Genomic DNA, 17,679 nt, shown 5'->3' with positions numbered 1-17,679 from the left:
GGGTCGCTGGGGGCCCGGCCGGCGCGGCGGGGGGGGGCGGAGGGGGGGCCGCGAGGGGCGCGCTGCTCCGTGCTCCTTCGGCAGGTGGGACAAAGATTGGCCGCTGGGCCGGAGGGGGAGGGGCGGGGGTTGTTGTTTGCTCTTTTTTTTTTTTTTCCTTTTTCTTTTAAATGATTTATTAAATTTTTTTATTTTGCCAGCGCTGTGGGGTGGGGGCGTGGGTTATGTTACGTGGAGCCAGGGAGGGAAGGTGTCAGGTTCTTAAGTGGCATCTTTAGTAAAATCAGAGTCTGGAAGTTTAACCCCGGGGGGGGGGGGGGGGGCGGGGAGGTCAGGTAGGGGTGGCAGTGGCGGGAATGAGGGGTGGACGGGGCTCTAGAGGAGGGACCTGGGGGGGGTCCTTGGGTGCCCCCCACCCCCCCATCGCGAATATATCTTGCTGCCCCCCTCCCGTCCCTCCTCTCCCCTACCCCTCCTCTTTCCTACCCCCCCCCCCCCCCCCGTAACCGTTATCAAGACCGAAGCGGAGGTGGTGCTCTTACCTGCGTGCGGTGCGGTCCTTGGCGTGTCCTGCCGTAGCGATCCCGGCCTCCCTAAACGTCATGTTGTAGGCTTAGCTTCCTTCCTTCCCGACGAGGAGCAGAGTGGGACAAGTTTTGCCCTAACGATGGGCCCCCACCCAACCTGCAGAGGTGAGGCCGGTGGTCCATGCGAGCCGCCGAGTGCCTTTCAAAGTTCGTCCTGAAACTTTTCTTAATTTTCAATAGTTTTTTTTATCTTTTTAATTTCATTTCCAGATGGAGAACAATACTCTCGATTGAGCCATATTTTTCAGTTTTTTTTTTTTTTTTTTTTAAACTTCCCCCTACTTTGAGCATGGGGAGGTTAAAGTTTCCTATTGGGGAATCTTCCTTTCGGGAATGGTCACCCAGTGATCAAATTAGCGTGCAGCCAAAGCACGTAACAAAAATCTAACTTACTTTTTTTTTTTCATTGATGGTGCCTGTTGGACGTGGTGTACAATTAGCGAGCTCTCTTGTAAGGAATCGCGGCTAGTGTTTTGCAGCGCTCACGATGCGCCTGGCGCTGTGCTTTGTAGGAAGAATGTAACTTCACGTTAGCTACGTGAAACCCATTCTGCAGATGAAGAAATAAGAGGCCTAGGTAGGTTAAGTAATTATACTTCAGATCAGAGAGCTCTGGGAGTTGGATTCAGGTTGGTCCCGACTACAATGCTTGTGTCGACGCCAGGCTTAACGTTTCTTTCCTTTTAAAAAGCAATTTAAATTATAGCAGCTCCTGGGTAGTTCAGCTGGTTGATTGTAGGATTCTTGGTCTCAGCTCAGGTCTTGATCCCAGCCAGGGTCTCGAGTTCAAGCCCTGCCTTGGGCTCCATGATAGGTGCGGAGCCTATCTAAAAACAAATCATAAATAACCGAAGAAATGTCCAATCGTTTTTCTTTTTTCCCCTACGACAGTTTATTAGGAAATATTTTCCGTCACACAGCCAAATTGGAAAAATTTACAGGGAACGTTCGTATACCCATTACTTAGATTCTGGTTTTATCACGTATTTATTTGTATTATCTAGCCCCTTTATCTATTTATCCGTTATTTTAATGCATTTCATTGTAGTATTGGGAGCAATTAAAATTTAATGTTGCTAGTCTTAGGTTTATAGAAGTTTAGATCTTCTTCATGCAATAATTGGTCACACCTAGAACAAGTGAGGCTGGAAAATAGTAGATCAGATAGTTTATTTAGTTTAAGTGTTGGGTATGGAATGCACGTATTTTGAAATTTTAAATTACACTTCAAGCAGTGAGTCAGTTTAACCTGGATCCCCCTTATATTTGAGTCAACTCACATGGCATGTGGTCCACTAATTAAAATACACAGGGTAAATTACTTTAGATGTGTAATGTTCATTCAAGGAGATCTCTGAATCCAGTTGCTACTAGTGCTTTTGTCATTCACCTTATGAGACAGAATGTTCTGGAAAACATCTATGCACTTTGGTAACAAATTCAACTAGATTTCACATACTTTTTTCCTCTTTTAATACACTTTAAAGGTGCCACATGTATAGTAATCTAAAGTATTATATTTTAATATCATGTAATATTTATAGCACTTTTACAGGTTTCACCCGTTACTTTACCATTTTCATTGTGGAGGAAGGTTACAGTCATTCCCTTTTAGGCTCCATGATCCATTTTCTAAAGTTATTTTACTTCATTTGTTTTTTTAAGTTACGGCTCTATCCAAAGCGGGACTTGAACTCACCACCCTTGGTTAGGAGCCGCATGCTCTGACTGAGCCAGAGGAGCGTGCCTTCATTTTATTTTTGATACCTGGTTAGAATATTCAGTAGGGTTATCTTGAACTGTACACATGATACATGTGCTTTTTTTTCTCATTTTTTTGATGTGTACTAAACTCCATGTGGGTTCCGTATGTGTATTCTAAACAGATTAGTGGGGATTATGTGTTAAAGTGCAATATCTTTTTAAGTAATTTGACTGCTTTGAGGCAGCTAAAAAAATTGTCTAGGCCTAGGTAGTAAGTTTTGGGTATTTAATCTGAAATTTGCATTGATGACATGGTATTGTATTTATGATGCTTCACTGCTTTGACCTTTATAATAATCATAAGTCACAAAAAGTTGTTCAGCACCTATGCTGGTTGTTGGACTGTAAGCTAGATATAATGCTGTGGTATTTATGATCATCTGGGACAATATATTCTGGCTCTCGCTACGTTGTGAATTCTTTTAGGATAGGGTTCATTTCATTGCATTTTTGCGGTCTCCAGTGCCTGTGACTTCCACATAATAGGAACTCAAAAAGACGTACCATTGATTTTTGGTGGAATGTTCACCTGTTACAGTACAGGCTGGAAGGGCTTGGGTACCAAGTTATCTGCTTTGTAATTTTGGGAGCTTTAGTAAATCTTTTATAGCATTCTTTATACTGCAAATTGTCTCCTATGGATCCAGATTTAGGGATCTTCTGATTGTTCTGGATTATGGTTAGATGGGAGAGTGTTTTTTAAGACCCTTGGGTTAATAACCTTAAATTCTGTGGAGGCCTGCCTGGTGTCTTATTTTTATGCTTGTGGGCAATTAGAACAATAGGTATTCATTAGATAAGGTTGATTTGATTGTATTCTGACTATATTGGAATGCCAGTCTTTCATTTTGCAAACCTGGGGAAGCTAAGTATGTGGGTGGGTCAGCATTATATCCATCAATCATTGCCAGGTTCATATGAAGTTCATACACATATACATTCTTTCTTACTTTAAAGTTAGGAGAAGCCCCGGTGGCTCAGTGGTTTAGCGCTGCCTGCAGCCCGGGGTGTGATCCTGGAGACCCGGGATCGAGTCCCACGTCGGGTTCCCTGCATGGAGCCTGCTTCTCCCTCTGCCTGTGTCTCTGCCTCTCTCTCTGTGTCTCTATGAATAAATAAATAAAATAAATAATAAAGTTAGGATATTTTGGGGGTAGCCCGGGTGGCTCAGCAGTTGAGCATCTGCTTTTGGCCCAGGTGTGATGCTGAAGACCCAGGATCGAGTCCCACATCGGGCCCCTTGCGTGGAGCCTGCTTCTCCCTCTGCCTGTGTCTCTGCCTCTCTCTCTCTCTTCTCTGTGTATTCTCATGAATAAATAAATCTTAAAAAAAAAAAAGTTGTTAGGATATTTTTGAGATCTTATTTATGCATTTTTTTTAGATTGTAGAATTTTTATTTTCTAACATAAGTTTTAAAATTCATTAGGCTTGTTGTAAATAGTGCAATTATGTTATAATGCTATAATAATACACTTACAAAGCACAAGATCTCACTAAATCTGGTGGCCATATTTTTTGGTGAAATCCCTATATCTTTTCAAAGTTTGCATACAGAATGATGACTTTTGTAAATGTATGTTACTACATGGTCTAGTAAGTTGTATCCATTCTCATATTTAAATTTGTATATTAAATTTGAAGCATAGGTGTTTGGTATGCTGAAGAGAAAGATAAGCATATGTATAAGTAGTATGCTTACCTTTTTGTAAAAACTGACTGTTTTTGCTTTCCCACATATGTGTCTATACTTGTGTGTATGTTTTTTTTTTTTTTTTTCTTTATTTATTTATGATAGTCACACAGAGAGAGAGAGAGAGAGAGGCAGAGACACAGGCAGAGGGAGAAGCAGGCTCCATGCAGGGAGCCCGACGTGGGATTCGATCCCGGGTTTCCAGGATCGCGCCCTGGGCCAAAGGCAGGCGCCAAACCACTGTGCCACCCAGGGATCCCTATACTTGTGTGTATGTGTGAGCTTGAAGAAAGTTGTGGAGGCGACATGTCTGTTAGGTTACGTGTTTTATTGATTACCTTCAGTGGGTAGGGATAAGGAAGGAAAGAGAGAAGAGGGGAAGTTTTGGGAAAATGGAAAAATACTCATGGTATAATATTAAGTGCAAATGTAGACTATAAAATGTTACCATTATTGTAAATATGTAAATACTGAATATGCATGTAGAAAGGAATACAAAATAATGAGTTGATTTTATCATGTGATGGGATTATGGAGAACTTCTGTTTTGGATTTTAGTACTTTATAATAAAATAAAAGGTTTTTATTTTATTTTATTTTATCATCAAAAGGTTGATGATCTTTTTTAATTTCTTAATGAACTTTTATTTATTTATTATTATTTTTTCATTTATTCATGAGAGACAGAGAGAGAGAGAGAGAGAGAGAGAGAGAGAGGCAGAGACGTAGACAGAGGGAGAAGTTGGCTCCACTCAAGGAGACTGACGTGGGACTCGATCCCGCGACCCCAGGATCATGGCCTGGGCCTAAAGCAGGCGCTAAACCGCTGAGCCACCCAGTGATCCACGTCTTGATGAACTTTTAATCTTTTTTTCTTTTTGCTAAATGTGTTATTTAAAAGCATGATGGTACATACTAAATATTTGTAAGTCGCATGTACACAATGTAAAGCATCTGCTTAAAGAATGCATTGCCTCTTTATAGAGATCATTTGAATAGACATTCTATTTTTTTTTTTTTTTAAGATTTTATTTGTTTATTCATGAGAGACATACAGAGAGAGAGGCAGAGATACAGGCAGAGGGAGAAGCAGGCTCCATGGAGGGAGCGCAATGTGGGACTTGATTTCAGGTCTCCAGGATCAGGCCCTGAGCTAAAGGCTGTGCTAAACCGCTGAGCCACCTCCGCTGCCCCTATTGAATTATATTTAAATTGATGTGTAAATTACTTCTCAGGAAGCATCAAAATACATTCTAGTTTGAGATAACCTTAAAACATATCTTCACAACTCACAAGTTTATTTTTAAGAAAGTGTAAGTATTTTAAAGGTATGATTTATTTTAAAGATAAAGTTTGTGCTTCCTTTGAAAATGGAATGATTTTCTAATTTGATAAAGACCATGTAAGGAGATAAATGTAAAATTGCAATTTTTTTTTTAAGATTTTATTTATTCATGATAGACACAGAGAGAGAGAGGCAGAGGCACAGGCAGAGGGAGAAGCAGGCTTCATGCAAGGGGCCCCATGTGGGACTTGATTCTGGGTCTTCAGCATCACACCTGGGCCAAAAGCAGATGCTCAACTGCTGAGCCACCCGGGGATCCCCTAAAATTGCAATTTCTATGGATGTTTAGTGAGTATTTTTGAATTCTGTATTAGGAGACCAACCACTCTTTAAAGAAGACCTTTCCTTTATTTATTTATTTTTTTTTTTAAAGATTTTATTTATTTATTCATGATAGTCACAGAGAGAGAGAGAGGCAGAGACACAGGCAGAGGGAGAAGCAGGCTCCATGCACCGGGAGCCCGACGTGGGATCCGATCCCGGGTCTCCAGGATCGCGCCCTGGGCCAAAGGCAGGCGCCAAACCGCTGCGCCACCCAGGGATCCCGACCTTTCCTTTAAATATTCTGATTATTTTACTGTGCATTAACTGATTATTTTAGCAAAGGAAAGAGAAAAGAGAGCATTGTAGCATAGTATTAGGTTGAAACATATATAATTGCTAATACTTGACCATTTGACTTATAAAAACGCATTTTTTTTAACAAGTGATAATTTATTAAAAAGGTTGATTGAAGCATGTGCATTGGTGACTTCAACCTGAACTCCTGGTTCGATTGTGATAGAAGTAATCTGCTTTAACATTCTCAGAAAAACTGTGCAAATCAATGAGTCACTTGTGGATCCTCATCTGAAAACATCCCAAGTCTTAGCACCTTCACTGCAAGGAGTTTTTCTTCTTGTATTGATTCTCAGAGTTGTGGTAGGCATCTGAACTGGTCCTTTGCGCCTGTGATGAAGTCCGCACATACTACCTTCTCCAAAGATTTTACATTGTGGTTGGTTAGACTAATTCTAATTCGGTGAATCCGAATTAGATTCGGATTGCTTCCATGGGTGTCTTGCCAGTATCATTTTATTTTGTTTTGTTTTGTTTTGTTTTGTTTTATTTTATTTATTTTAATTTAATTTAATTTAATTTAATTTTTTAATTTTTTAAGATTTTATATATTTATTCATGAGAGGCACAGAACGAGATGCAGAAACACAGGCCGAGGAGAAGTAGGCTCCCTACAGGGAGCCTGACACTCCAGGATCACACTAAACTGGGCCGAAGCGGGCACTAAACTGTTGAGCCACCCGAGCTGCCCGAGCATGGACTTTTCAATCCCTAGTGTTTAGCAAGATTAGGATAATAACATCCACGCCCATTTATGCTTGGGAATATGTATAATGTTATTTTAATTTCATTCTTATCATCTTTCTGGCCTCCTGGAAGCTTGAGTTAGCTACTTTCTTGCTTTTGACCAAAGATAATACCTGAGCAAACCTTTTCTATCCAACATGGACTACCCACTATTCTTACTACTCTTTGAGGTTAAGGACCATATGTGTCCAACCTTTTTTTTTTTTTTTTTTTTAAAGATTTTATTTATCTATCTATGACAGAGTGGCCGAGACATAGGCAGGGGAAGAAGCTGGCTCCCTGTGGGGAGCCTGATGCAGGACCTGATCCCGAGACCCTGGATCACCACCTGAGCCAAAGGCAATTGCTCAGCCACCAAGCCACCCAAGTGTCCCTTTGTTCATCTTTCTTTACATCTCCCAGCATGTCTTAATTTAAATGTGATACACACTCATACTTGCGGGCATACTGCACATTTACAGGCAAAAATTGAAAAACCCTTTTTATTCTCTTTCATAATTTGATATTAACATAGAATGTAAAATATAGACTGGTATAATGAAACCCCATATTCCTGTTACCCAGCTTTGACAGCTAAACAGTTCTCAACATTTTGCTATTCCTGTCTCATCCAACTTTTTTTGTGTGTGTCAAAATAATTTTAAAGAACTCTTAGGCATTGCATCATTTAATCTATATATACTTATGCATGTATTTCTAATGAGAATTAAAACTAAACAACTCCAATACTACTATACCTAGTAGAGAGATTCTTAATTCAGTCTATATTCAGATTTCTTTGATTCTCCAAGTTTTTTTTTTTTTTTTTAACCGTTGGTTTGTTTAAATCAGTAAGATAAGATTTACCAGTTTATTTGGTTTATCTGCCTCTTAAGTTTCTCTTAACTTCAACTGTCTCCCTCCCTACCGTGTACACCCTGCACTTTTCCCCATGCTATTTCTTTGTTGAAAAAACTAGGTCATTTGTTCAGGAGAATTTCCCACATTCTGGATTTGGCTACTTGAATTCTTGTGCTGTTTTAACATGTTCAATTACCCTTCGTATTTTCCTACAAATTAGTAGTTACGTATAGAGCAGTGGTTCTCAACTTTGGCTGAAACTTGAGAATTACCTGGAGAGCTTTTAAATATCCTGATTCTCAGGTTACATTTCAGATTAATTAAATCAGAATTCGTGGGTGAATTCTGGGCATCAATATTTTAAAAAATTTCCCAAGTGATTCACTCCGCCAAGATTGAGAACTTGAATTGGTAGAGCTTTATGAGATTGATTCATTTTCTTTTTTTTTTCATTTTCTTTAAGAAAGAAAAATTTACGAATAAAGTGATATGTAATTTATTTCCAATCAGCTTAAAGAGTGAAAGGGTATGCTGTTTAATAATTATAGTGGCATAATAGCCATAAACTGGGAGTGTCATGGACAAATTAGGGTATATAGTCACCCTATTAAGATGATGCTAGGAGATGGTGAATTCTTGTTGCATTATTCTAGGAGGTCTAAGTGGTTGTCACACTTTAGTGATACTAAAATTGATCAATTTACATTCTGCCAGTGGAATCTAAACATAGTTTTTTTTTAAATTAAAAAAAAATTTATTTATGATAGTCACACACACAGAGAGAGAGAGAGGCAGAGACACAGGCAGAGAGAGAAGCAGGCTCCATGCACTGGGAGCCCGACGTGGGATTCGATCCCGGGTCTCCAGGATTGCGCCCTGGGCCAAAGGCAGGCACCAAACTGCTGCGCCACCCAGGGATCCCCTAAACATAGTTTTTTTAACTTCTCACCTAATGAATTTTTTTTAATTTTTAAATCAATTAATTAATTATTTATTTATGATAGTCACAGAGAGAGAGAGAGGCAAAGACACAAGCAGAGGGAGAAGCAGGCTCCATGCACCGGAACCCGACGTGGGATTCGATCCCGGGTCTCCAGGATCGCGCCCTGGGCCAAAGGCAGGCGCCAAACCGCTGTGCCACCCAGGGATCCCTCACCTAATGAATTTATCAGCCATAGATGATTATTTCCTAGATCTATGATATCATTAGAGGAGGTTTTTTTTTTTTTTTTTTTTTGGAGTGGTTTTTTTATTTTTATTTTTTATTTTTTATTTTTTAAAGATTTTATTTATTTATTCATGAGAGACACAGAGAGAGAGAGAGAGGGGGGCAGAGACACAGGCAGAGGGAGAAGCAGGCAAAGGGAGAAGCAGGCTCCATGCAGGGAGCCCGACGTGGGACTCGATCCAGGGTCTTTAGGATCACACCCTGGGCCGCAGGCGGCGCTAAACTGCTGTGCCACTGGGGCTGCCCTGGAGTGGTTTTTTTAAAAAGTCATTTCTTCTATTCACTGGAATTCTTCCATGAAGAATTTCTTCATCAATTATTTGATTACCTTGTAATATTTGTCAGGAAAAGCGGAGAGTAAATGCTTAATTTTTCCCTTTTGTTTATCAACTCTGAGGTGAATAAATTGATGGTAAAAGTGAGGGCTGGGAGGTGATAGCATTGTGAGCACATGGATTTTGATATGTTTGATGTATTTAAATCTACTGTGGTCAGTATTCTTTTTAATGTTTAAATTTGTCATATATTTTATTAATGGCTATCTTTATTAGTATCCTAAGGCTGCATAACAAATAATTACCAATTTGGTGGCTTAAAAGGCAGAAATTTATTCTCTCTCAGTTCTGGATGCTAGATGTCTAATATCAAAGAGTCAGCAGGGACATGTTCTCCCTAAAGGCTCTAAAGAAGAATTCTTCCTTCTTCCAGCTTTTGGAAGGATTCTAGAAGCTTCTGGTGGGTTGATTTGTTTTCCTTGATTTGTGACACTCCAGTCTGCCTCCCTCTTCACAAGGCCTTCTGTGTTTTCTAGCTCTTCTAAGGATATTCTTCATTGGATTTAGGGTCCATCCTAATCCTGGATGATCTCATCTCAAGATCTTTACCTTAATTACATTTGTGAAGACCCATTCTGCTCACATTCTGAGCTTCTGGGTGCACATATATCTTAGGGCCACAATTCAAGCCACTACAGTTCACCCTCTTGTCCCTGGAATTTCACATCCATCCTATATGCAAAATACATTCATCTGTATCCCAACATCCCCCAAAGTCTCAGCCCATTATAACGTGAATTCTTAAGCCTTAAATCTTAGAAACCCCCAAATCTTAGCATCTAAATCATCTGCTCGAGATATGAGTGGGATGACCCATCTAGGGTAAAATTCCTCTTTATCTGTGGCCCTTTGAAATCAGAAAACAAATTCTCTGCTTCTAACGTACAATCCTGGGACAGGCATAAGATAGACATTCCCATTCCAAAAGGAAGAAAGTGGAAGGAATAAAGGGACCACAGGTCCTAGTCAAGTCCATAACCCAGCAGGACCAATTTCATTAGGTTTTAAGGCCTGAGAATGATCCTCTGCCCTCTATGTTCATTGAAACACTGTACGCCCCTGCTTTGAGGCTACTTCTCTGACTTCTTCTGGGTACCTTTCTTTTTCTTGAAGGGTACTACATGTTCACACAGGAGTAGCTTTATTACCTCTTTCCTGCTGATAGAATTCCAGAAGTAAGACAGCTTTTTCATTTTGTCTTCTTTGAAGTTTAGGCTGGCAATATTTTTGTTGGTATGATAATGTTCATAAACTTTCAGTCTCCTCCTATGTAAAGGGGATCCACACAGGTAGACAAGAAGGTTCTTCATAGATCTGGATAACCACTTCTTTACTCCTGACTTAAATTGAGGTGACTGGACACATGAGTCATACATCTGATATATTCAGCAGATATACCAGGTATACCTTTGGCCCTTTCCCTAGATAACATTTTTCTAATAGTGAATTTCATAATTTCAAGCATCCTCTGTCATATGGTTGGGCTGAGAACCGTCCAAATCAAGAGTTGTTTCCTTTTTGCTTAATCTTTCCTCATTTTCCTTTATTTCCTCTCACTTTTTACTTTTAGCAGCAAGAAGAAATCAGGTTGCACTTTCAACACTTTGCTTGGAAATCTTAGTAAATGTCTGAATTCATTGCTTCCAAGTTCTGCTTCCTACCCAGTATAGAACACAATTCAGTCAAGTTTTCTACTACTTTATAACAGCGATCACCTTTTAGTTCCCAATAACGTATTCTTCATTTGCTTTGGAGATCTCACCAGAAACACCTTTAACGTTCCTATTTTCCCTAACATTTGGTCATTCTTTAAGATGTTTTCTCTTTGTTCCTCACTTCCTTCTGAACCTTCACTAGAATTTCCTTTAATATCTGTATTTGTATCAACCATTCCTTTTTTTTTTTTTTTTGTATCAACCATCCTTTGAAGGCAATCTAGATTTTTTTTTATCATGCTGCCCCCCCCCCCCTTTTAAAGATTTTTATTTATTTATACATGAGAGACACAGACAAAGTCACAGGCAGAGGGAGAAGTAGGCTCCATGCAGGGAGCCCAGTACGGGACTCAATCCCAGGACTCCAGGATCACGTCCTGGGCCAAAGGCAGATGCTCAACTGCTGAGCCACATAGGCATGTCCGCCCCCCCCCCCCCCCCTTTTTTTTTAAAGTAGGCTTCACTCATGATCCTGAGATCAAGACCTGAGCTGAGATCAAGAGCTGGATGCTTACCTGACTGAGCCACCCTGGGGCCCCTTTTTTTTTTGATAGTTGACAAATTGCCTCTGTTATGCTTCCTAAAATTAATCCCGCATCTCCTAATTTCAATTCCAGATCTAATTCTAATTTTTAGGTATTTATTACAACAACATGCCATTTCCGGGTACCAAGATCTATATTAGTTTTCTAGGTTTGCTGTAAGAAATAGCCACAAATTTGGTGGCTAAAAACAACAGAAATTTATTCTCTGACAGTTCTGGAGGCTAGAACTCCAAAATCAAGGGATCAGCAGGGCCATACTCTTTCTGAAGGTTCTAGGAAAGAACCTTTGTGTCTTTCAGCCTCTGGTGTCCTTAGGTATTCGATTGTGGAAGCATTAACTCCAATCTTTGCCTCTGTTTTCAGATGACCTTCTCTCTGTGTCTTTGTCTCTTCTAAGGATTTAGGGCCTACCTGAATCCAAGGTCATCTCATTTCAAGTCTTTCCTCTAATTACATTTACAAAGAAGTTCATTTCAAAAAGATCACATTCTGAGTATCTGGGAAGACATATCTGGGGTCACCATTGAGCCTACAACAAGGTCTTTAAGATTAGCAGCCGAATGCTTTACAAAGATTTTGATAAAAGTTACCTTAAATTTTTCTAATGTGTTTAAATATACATGATATAGAATTTACGATTTTAATTACTAAAAGTGTATAATTCAGTGACATTACTTACATTTTAAGAGTGTTGTGCAACTATTACCGCTGTCTTTTTCTGTCTTTTTTTAAAAAAGATTTTACTTATTTTAGAGAGGGAGGGTGGGGGGAGGAGAGGGAGAGAATCTCAAGCAGATTCTGTACTGAGTGATGAGCCTGACATGGGACTTGATCTAAGAGCTGAAACCAAGAATTGGACACTCAACCCACCTGAGCCACCCAGGTGTCCTTACCCCTGTCTTTTTCTTTCTTTTTTATTTTTTTTAATTTTAATTTATTTATGATAGTCACAGAAAGAGAGAGAGAGAGAGAGAGAGAGAGAGGCAGAGACACAGGCAGAGGGAGAAGCAGGCTCCATGCACCGGGAGCCCGATGTGGGATTCGATCCCAGGTCTCCAGGATCGTGCCCCAGGCCAAAGGCAGGCGCTAAACCGCTGTGCCACCCAGGGATCCCATCCTTTACATTTTTTTAAAACAAACTTTACCCCCAACGTGGGGCCTCAAACTCATGACCCCCTGATATCAAGAGGCCCATGCTCTGCTGACTAAGCCAGCCAGGTGCCCCTGTCCTTTAAATTTTCTTTCAGCAGCATTTTGTATAGGTCTCTCGGTGTACAAATCTTGTAGCTCCTTGGTTAAATTTTTCTTAAATATCAGTGTAATACACTGTATTAATAGAAAGGGAAAAAAACCCCACATGATCATCTCAGATGGTGTAGAAAAAAACATTTGAAAAACTCCATCGGACTTTCATTATAAAAGCACTTAATAAATTAGAAATAGAAGGGAACTTCCCTAATATGATAAAAGCTATACATGAAAAATCATAGCTAACATCATATTTGATGGTGAAAGACTACAAGGCTTACCCCTAAGATCAGGAATAAGATAAGGATGCTCTCTTTTGGTGCTTCTAATCAATGTATTTGAAAGTTCTAGCCAGAGCAGTTAGGCTAGATAGAAAAGGCATCCAAATTAGAAAGAAGTACAACTATCTTTTATTTGCAGATGACGTAATTGTCTATATAGAAAACCTTACAAATCCATCAAGCACCCCTCCCCCCAACCCTGTGAAAGGTTCAGCAGGTTTCAGGATTAAAAAATCACACAAAAATCAGTTGTATTTCCACATACTAGCAACAAATATTCCTGAAAGAAAATCAGGAAATTATTTCATTTACATTAGAATCAAAAAGAATAAAATACTTAATTATCTGAATCCTTTTGATTTAACTCCAGTAGTCCTTGAAAGTTTATTCCCTTTTTGCTCAAAAAGATGTACCTAGGCTCGTGCTTTACATTACTATCTCAGACTTGGAATTAACTCCCAAGAATTCTGGCTTCCTTTCTGCAGGAAGTGGTAGTTAAAGAATATGGTCTGAACTGAGATAAGCTTTTTGAAATTAGAGTTTTTTTGAGACTTTTATCGCATTTGTTTTTCACATTTATTCCTCAGCTCACATCTGGCTTTTCCTTCAGTTTCCCCCTTTAAGATCTTAGGATTCTCCTTAAGATAATCGAAATGACCTAATAATTACCAAGACTGATGGATGCTTTTCAGAGCTTTTGTTACTTGATTTCTCTTAGACATCTGACTCCATTGCCCATTCCCTCCTTGAAACATCTCCCTTGTTCCGAAGATGGAATTCTCATGGTTCTTTTTTAAAGATTTTATTTATTCATGAGTGACAGAGAGAGGCAAAAACTGAGGGCAGAGGGAGAAGCAGGCTCCATGCAGGGAGCCGGCTGGATCCTAGGACTCCTGGGGTCACACCCTGAACTGAAGGCAGACACTCAACTGCTGAGCCACCCAGGTGCCCCTGGTCCTGGTTCTTTTCTTGAATTGCTTCTTTGCAGTCCTCTTTGACTTTTTTTTTTTAATAATAAATTAATTTTTTTATTGGTGTTCAATTTACCAACATACAGAATAACACCCAGTGCTCATCTCGTCAAGTGCCCCCCTCAGTGCCCGTCACCCATTCACTCCCATTCCCTGCCCCTCTTTGACTCTTTTTGCATACCAAATAAGTGCTGTTTCCTTGACCTGTGTTTTTCTTGGGTAATCTTTTTTTTTTTTCTTTTCCTTGGGTAATCTACAGTAGTTTTAGCCACTACCCTTTATATATATATATTATGTTATTTCTTTTCTACTTCTTTGCTTCTTTTTGTGGATGTTTAAAATTCAAAATCTGTATTTCCAGATGTATACTTTGACTTATATTGTGCTAACAAATATTGCTAATTCAGGGTGCCTAAAATGGACTCCTTAGTCTTCTTGCAAGTACTTGCTCTCACAAATAGTACCCCATTCCTTCTCTGCCTGTTTTTCTTTCTGTATTCTCTTTTAGTTCTCTCTTCTAGTCACCCAAGTTAGAAACCTCTGAGTCATCTTGCTTCTTCTCTTTCCCTTATCAATCCAGTTTTAATTGGTGAATCTCTCTCTCTTTTTCAAAAGATTTTATGTATGTATTCATGAGAGACAGAGAAGCAGAGACACAGGCAGAGGAGAAGCAGGCTCCCTGCAGGGAGCCCAATGCGAGACTCCTCCCAGGACCCTGGGATCACACCCTGAGCAGAAGGCAGACACTCAACCCCTGAGCCACCCAGGAGGCGTCCCTAATTGGTGAATCTTAATTGAGATCATCTCAGATATGATTTTTAAGACTTTATTTCTACTGCTTCTAAACTTTTAAAAAAATTTTTTATTTATTTATGATAGTCACAGAGAGAGAGAGAGGGGCAGAGACACAGGCAGAGGGAAAAGCAGGCTCCATGCACCGGGAGCCTGACGTGGGACTTGATCCCGGGTCCCCAGGATCGCGCCCTGGGCCAAAGGCAGGCGCTAAACCGCTGCGCCACCCAGGGATCCCCTATTTCTACTACTTCTAGCTTAGTTATAGTACTCATTTTGCTTTGTCTTACTTTCCTTGCCTTTAAACCCCCCCCATTCTCTATTGTTTCCTCTCCCGTTCATTATTTATCTTAAATGAAAATCTGTTCATCTATATGGTAACAGTTTGGCTCCCTTTTTATTTTTTGTTTAATTAAAATTTAATTTGTCAACATATAGTATAACATCCAGTGCTCATCCCATCAAATGCCCTCCTCGGTGCCCGTCACTCAGTTACCCCATCCCTCCATCCACCTCCCCTTCCACAACCCTTTGTATGTTTCCCAGTTAGGAGTCTCTCATGGTTTGTCTCCCTCTCTAATTTTTCTCACTTAGTTCTCCTTTCCCTTATAATACTCTCTTTCACTATTTCTTATATTCCACGTATGAGTGACCATTTGGCTCCGTTAATAATAATTCAGTTCCCTAAGATGTGTACTGTTCAGATTTTCTTCCTGTGGCAAGATGTAGGTTGCATCAGAGCTCTGACTCTCCACGTAGAAATGTACTTTTCCTTCGTGGGAGAGGTTTTCTTCTGATTGTCTCTGCTACTGTCATGCTAGCCTTGGTAGGGGTCCTGCTTGACCCTGTAGCCCAAATATAGAGATAGAATCTTAGCTTAATTTCACTCAGCACAGCTGAGACTAGGTTTTGACCTTTTTTTTTTTTAAAGATTTTTTTCCCCCTCCCCTCCCCTCTAAAGATTTTTTTTTTAAAGTGATCTCTACACCCAACATGGAGCTAGAACTTAGAACCTTGAGATCAAGAGTTACATGCTCTACTGATTGAGCCAGCCAGGTGCCCCCCAGGTTGCAGCTTTTAAACAGTATTTTATTAAAAGTTGAGTATAATAAGAGGGAATTACAAAACCAGTAGTCCACGCCTGCCCCAAATCTGTGGTTTTGCTTTCTGTGGTTTGAGTTACCCACAGTCAACCACGGTCCATCCGGAAGCAAATGATCCTCCTTCTAATGTGTTGTCGGAAGGTCAGTAGTAACTTAGCGCTTTGTCACAATGCCTACCTTGGTTGTTCACCTTCATCTCCTCACATAGGCGTTTTTGTCATCATGTCAACACAAGAAGGGTGAATACAGTACTGTATTTTGAGAGAGAGACCACAGTCAATTAACTTTTATTACAGTATAGTGATATAAGTGTTCTCTTATTGTTGTTAGTCTCTTATTGTGCCTAATTTGTACATTCAGCTTTATCATATGTAAGTAGAATTGGTCCTTGAACAACATGTGGTTGGGGCACTGGTCCCCCTACAGTAAAAAATCTGCCTGTAGCTTGTAAAAATCATTTCTTTCTTTCTTTCTTTCTTTCTTTCTTTCTTTCTTTCTTTCTTTCTTTCTTTCTTTCTTTATATTTTTAAAACTTTTTATTTATTCATGAGAGACAGAGAGGCAGAGACTTTGGTAAGTCTTTAAGACTTAAGACTTAATCTTAAGACTTTCTTTCTTTCTTTCTTTCTTTCTTTCTTTCTTTCTTTCTTTCTTTCTTTCTTTCTTTTTATATTTTTTAAATTTTATTTATTCATGAGAGACAGAGAGAGAGGCAGAGACACAGGCAAAGGGAGAAGCAGGCTCCATGCAGGGACCCTGACGTGGGACTTGATCCCAGGTGTCTAGGATCACACCCTGGGCTGAAGGCAGCACTAAACCAATGAGTCGCCCCGGCTGCCTTATTTATGTATTTTATTTATTTATTTATTTATTTATTTATTTATTTATTTATTTATTTATTTATTTATTTATTCGTTCGTTCGTTTGTTCGTTCATTCCCTACACCTAATGTGGGGCTTGAACTTAGAACCCCAAGATGAAGGGGAATCCCTGGGTGGCGCAGCGGTTTAGTGCCTGCCTTTGGCCCAGGGCGCGATCCTGGAGACTTGGGTTCAAATCCCACATCGGGCTCCCGGTACATGGAGCCTGCTTCTCCCTCTGCCTATGTTTCTGCCTCTCTCTCTCTCTCTCTCTCTCTCTCTGTGTGACTATAAAAAAAAAAAAAAAAGAACCCCAAGATCAAGAGTCTCATGCTTCCCTGAATGAACCAACCAGGCTCCCCTGCCTGTAATTTTTGACTCCCCTAAAACTCAATTATTAATATCGTACTGTTGACTGGAAGCCTTACCGATAACATAAACAATAGGTTAAGATGTATTTTGTATGTTCTATGTATTATGTACTATCTAATTAACAGTAGGCTAAGAGAAAATAATATATGTATTTTTTTGGAGAGAGAAAGATGCAAGCAGTAGGGGGAGGAGGGCAGAGGGAAAAGGAGAGAATCTTTTTTTTTCTTTTTTTAAGATTTTATTTATTCATGAGAGACACAGTGAGGGAGAGAGAGACACAGAGACATAGGCAGAGAGAGAAGCAGGCTCCATTCAGGCAGCCCGATGGGGGACTTGATCCTGGGTCTCCAGGATCATGCCCTGGGCTGAAGGCAGATACTCAACCACTGAGCCACTCAGATGTCTGGAGAGAGAGAATCTTAAGCAGGCTCCATGCTCAGTGCAGAACCCAGAGCCTGATGGGGATCTCGATCTTCTGACCCTGGGATCATGACCTGAGCAAAAATCAATAGTCGGACACCTAACTGACTGAGCCACTCAGGTGCCTTGAAAAGAAAACCTTTTTTTAGAAAATCATTGCACCGTATTTATTGAAAAAAGAAAGTGTGTCAGCGACCTGTGCAGTTCATACCCATGTT

At 40.0% G+C, this 17,679-nt stretch overlaps 1 protein-coding gene and 1 long non-coding RNA gene across 12 annotated transcripts in view; one reads left to right on the top strand and one right to left on the bottom strand.

Annotated features, from left to right (window-relative positions):
* The window catches only part of LOC144281905 (uncharacterized), a 40,944-nt gene extending 39,703 nt beyond the window's left edge, over positions 1-1,241 (bottom strand). Inside the window, exon 1 of the long non-coding RNA XR_013350291.1 lies at positions 543-1,241. This is a non-coding gene — a long non-coding RNA (uncharacterized LOC144281905). The remainder of the gene's footprint in view (positions 1-542) is intronic.
* The window catches only part of ZMYM4 (zinc finger MYM-type containing 4), a 140,885-nt gene that overhangs the window by 236 nt on the left and 122,970 nt on the right, over positions 1-17,679 (top strand). For 2 of the 11 annotated variants that reach the window (XM_077844797.1, XM_077844794.1), the window contains exon 1: positions 539-692. The exons of 7 other annotated variants lie outside the window; for them this stretch is intronic. The gene's annotated coding sequence lies outside the window, so the exon portion shown is untranslated. Of the gene's footprint in view, positions 1-538; positions 693-17,679 lie in introns of those variants that run through there. 2 more of the 11 variants (XM_077844799.1, XM_077844795.1) reach the window with 1 other exon arrangement.

This window comes from Canis aureus, chromosome 13 (assembly GCF_053574225.1).
Source record: "Canis aureus isolate CA01 chromosome 13, VMU_Caureus_v.1.0, whole genome shotgun sequence".
In the NCBI taxonomy this organism is placed as follows: Eukaryota; Metazoa; Chordata; class Mammalia; order Carnivora; family Canidae; genus Canis; species Canis aureus.
Note: the sequence above shows the minus strand (reverse complement) of the source record. Positions and strands in the feature narration are given on the sequence as shown.